Genomic DNA, 4,114 nt, shown 5'->3' with positions numbered 1-4,114 from the left:
AGTGCAGGTCTGCAGCTAGACCCCTCTCCCATTTTAACCCACCAGATTAGTTAAATACTACCCAAATGCAGGGTCAAATTAACTACAAATATGGGTTGTTTCAACTACATATATTTGTTATATTATATCCAAATGCTGGATCAAATATACCAGATTAATTCTAACACATTACAGTACAATCTATAAGAAAATAAATTGCAATACCGATATCTATAAAATTGTTAAACTACAAACCTACATGCTAGATTTGGTCATGCAAAGCATATATTATGCAATAAACACTTAAACAATACTGGAATCTTGGAAAAAATGTATTATTATCCACAATATAAATGTTTTCTAATTCAGGTCACTGCATGGAACAGTTCAAATGAGTATCAGTAAACACCTAAACATGCTCCTTGCATGCAAGTACTCTTGTTTGGAGGAACTTGACCAGTTTTCACTCCCGGACAACTGAAGAATTGATCCTTCTTGAGAAACTTCTTGAGAAACTTGAGCCTAGGACCAGCTTGTGATCAGCTCTTTGATGGTGGCCTCATCTAAAAGAAGAAAACTTTCCTCATCAATCCTCTTCTGAAAGACAAAAATAGAAAAAAAGACATCTTTGTTTTTACAACAGAGGAGCAGAAAACAAAAATGTTACATGGAAGCTACATGCATATTCCATCATTTATTATTAAAAAAAATTGAAAGCCTACAAAGGCATGTGCCCTATTCATTTATTTGAGTCACTTTGACACTTTACACGGACGCTATTGAAAAAAAGAGGAAATAGAGATAGAGATATAGAGATATTTCATAACAATTTATACAAAAAGGAATGCAGTCAACTCAATGACTATCCAAATGATCACTATGAAAAGCAATGCAGACATTGATATGCTGTGGATGGGAAAAACATGTCTTACCTTGGAATCTTTCTATAAGGTCTGTCAGTTGCCACTATGTCAAAGTATTGATGACAAAGCTGTCCATTGATCTGAAACAAACGCACAAATAAAATCACTATTAACTATTCACATATCACCATGCCAAAAGCAACGCAGACAAGAAGCAGAATGTAATCCAATGCTAACACAACAAGGTTGTTTGTGGGTGAACAGTGAACCAATCCTCCCTCTCTCCCTTTGTATGTGTGTATGTGTGTGTGTGTATATACTTATATATGTATATATATGTATATATGTATATATACACACACACACACACACATAGTGCAAAAAACACCACATTAATACTGCCTAAAAAACTGCGGTATAAATGACATATAAATAGCATGGTTAGCTGTTATACATGTCAGAGAACAGCATACATTAAGACTTTAACCGTAAACTGTACAATGACAACCTAAAAAAGTGCAAATGTGAAGCAGCATTGCTACAGCACAACTTACCCTCATCAATACTTGCAGCACTGTGAGGGAGAGCGGGCGAGAGCTACCGAACTTACTTATAGTATATATACATGTGTGTGTGACATGTAGTGTGTACAAACCTTTTATTATCTGCTTCACGACGACGACGATGCTGAGTCAGGTTCTGATTCGCGTGAGCGCTTGGTGCTTGGTGTGTGAACCTTCTGTCCACGTGATGACGTTCGAAGCACAAACAACCCAGGTGCTGAGTTAACCGATGTATGTTGGGTTGATGGATTTTGACCCACCACATGAGTTGCACAAACGTGACCCATATCCTATATAAATAACCCATAATGGGTTAAACATTTCATAACCCGGCAGTTGGGTTGTTAAAATAAGGGGTGTATGTTCTAATGCCGATTACTAGGGAACGGAAACTTTTTTTTCCAGATGAAAGAAGAGAGCCTACTCTTTCATAGAAGTCAACTGGAAATCCATCCAGCCCTGGAGCTTTATTATTTTGTATTAATTTAAGACAAGAAGTTAATTCTTCCAACTGTATAGGTTTTTCCAACTCCTCTTTAATACGAGGATCTATGGTAGGTATATCAATGTTATCCAGGAAATGATCCATTGTAGTCGTATTTGCAGGAGGTTCGGACTGATACAGGTTAAAATAATAGGAAGCGAAGGTGGAGTTTATTTCAGCTGGGCTGTGAGTTAGGGAATGAGAGGAGTCATATATTTTTGATATGAAATTCATTCCAACTGCAGTACGACAACAATACAGTGTATAGCAATACACTTCTCCTGTCTCACCGTTTGTGTTTGCTCAAGCCCCACTTCTTCACTCTCATTATGCTCATCACTGTCCCTTCTTAATCTCTTCTTCCCTTTTGCTTGGCTGCGTTGGTTCATACCCTTATATCCTCTCCACTCTCCCTCATTGTCCCCCTCTCTCCCTTCACGAGTCGTACACAGATATCGTATACCGGAGCTTACAGGTCATTGGCCGATATCCATCCTACCACTCAATCCAACTCCTCCTCCTCCCACACTCCTTCAAACTACTTTGATATGTTGTTAAATCACTCGTTATTCCAAAAAACTTGCTTTCTCCCTCCAACCGACCGCCAAACACCCTGCCGACCCACTGTGACGTCCCGCGTGTCAACACACCCCAAACATTGTTTACGTCAGCAGCGCACTTAAATGACGACGATGGCGGGACGCTTAGTGTGTCGTCACTTTTGTTTGTAGTTTTTTTTATCTATCTATTCTATTCTATTCTATCTATTATCTATTCATTTGGTTTATTAAAGGTGGGGACAATAATTATTGTGGCACCGTTAATTTGGGACATATTTTGGCTTTATTTTCATCTGGGTTGTTTGTTATAGTAATCATGCTTGTGTTCATTTATTGTGATTTTTGGATAATTGATGTTTGGATGGGAGGGGCAGAGGACCTATATAAAGAGCGCTCTACCTCCCACTCGAGCAGTGTATATTGGGTTACAGAGGAGGTAACACACCTATTTTTGCTCACAACTGAATTCAATTATTTTGATTGAGACTTGTACAGGTTTGTTCTTAGAAATATCATTTTGGGACAATTTTCATATTTTTTTTGATTTTCACCTGTAAATATTTTTCACAGTATGCATCTTGGGTTGGAAAAATAAAAAGGGAAACATAACATCAGTCAAAGCCATTATCTTTGGGTCTATTGAGGAGTTGCAGCAGAACCCCGTGACACATGTGAGAAATCCATTCATTTGACTGAAGATGGCAGCATTGTTGTTCTGTGTTAACGTCTGTTCTGTTAATGTTTGACTCCAGTTGATGCAGAGATAAGAGCTGACACTTGGTTTCCTGTTCAAAGCAGCAGTGATTTTGTGCTCAAATCAAATGTAGCAAAATAAACAAACACAAAACAACCATGTGGATATTAACGCTCTCTCACTTGCACATGAACAAGAAGTCGGTGCCATTTCAGCATTGTGACTTTCTTTAAAAAAATTTTAACCATGCAAGAATTTATTATTTCATCTGAACGAGGAATTATTAAACTGCAAGAAAATGCTATTGGTCCAGCTCAGGATATTGAATTATAATACTTTTGACCAAATTCTTGACATACAACATGGGCCAAATGTCCACCCTGTTATGGGACATTCTCATCTTTATTAATAAGTGTCTTGAATGCACAGTCATTGTGATATTTACATTTTCTAAGAACAAAAATGTCCCTCATTTGCTCAGTGAAAATATTTAAAAAAAATGTCCATATATAAGCATTATCTTGAAAAAAACATGTTCTAATTTAAGGCAAAATTTGGTTTCAACATATTTCTTTTGCAATAAAAAAAGAAATGAATTGAATTGTGCGCCATTTTTAGACAATTTGAGTTTTTCAATTCATTCACCACATTAGTTACCACAAAAACAAGCACAAATATTATTCCATTTTAATTTATTATCATAAAAATACAGGGGTAACAGGGTGGACACAGCAGTAACAGGATGGACAACATGTAACAGGGTGGACGTTACAACTTTTCTCTTGTCTTGTTCTTTTCTCTCTTTGGTTGTTCGATTTCATTCTGTAGCCTCCTTCTGCCCTGTCTGGCATTCCTCTGCCCAACAACATATTGCCTAAAACACAAGAATGTTGTTACAATTTACAATGACTAGTGGATACATGTTCTGTATACAACAATACAAGGATAGACGGTCATATAGTCACATTAAA

The 4,114-nt window shown here is 37.0% G+C and overlaps 1 long non-coding RNA gene across 1 annotated transcript; it reads right to left on the bottom strand.

The window, feature by feature from the left end:
* Positions 1-265: 265 nt before the first annotated feature.
* Positions 266-1,760, bottom strand: LOC131443457 (uncharacterized). The gene is made up of 3 exons (XR_009233610.1): positions 1,498-1,760; positions 912-982; positions 266-576 (listed from the first exon to the last, which is right to left on the bottom strand). It is a non-coding gene; the product is annotated as an uncharacterized LOC131443457 (long non-coding RNA).
* Between the last annotated feature and the right edge of the window lie 2,354 nt (positions 1,761-4,114).

Source organism: Solea solea, chromosome 17 (genome assembly GCF_958295425.1).
Source record: "Solea solea chromosome 17, fSolSol10.1, whole genome shotgun sequence".
Lineage (NCBI taxonomy): Eukaryota > Metazoa > Chordata > Actinopteri > Pleuronectiformes > Soleidae > Solea > Solea solea.
This window is presented reverse-complemented; position numbering and strand designations above follow the sequence as displayed.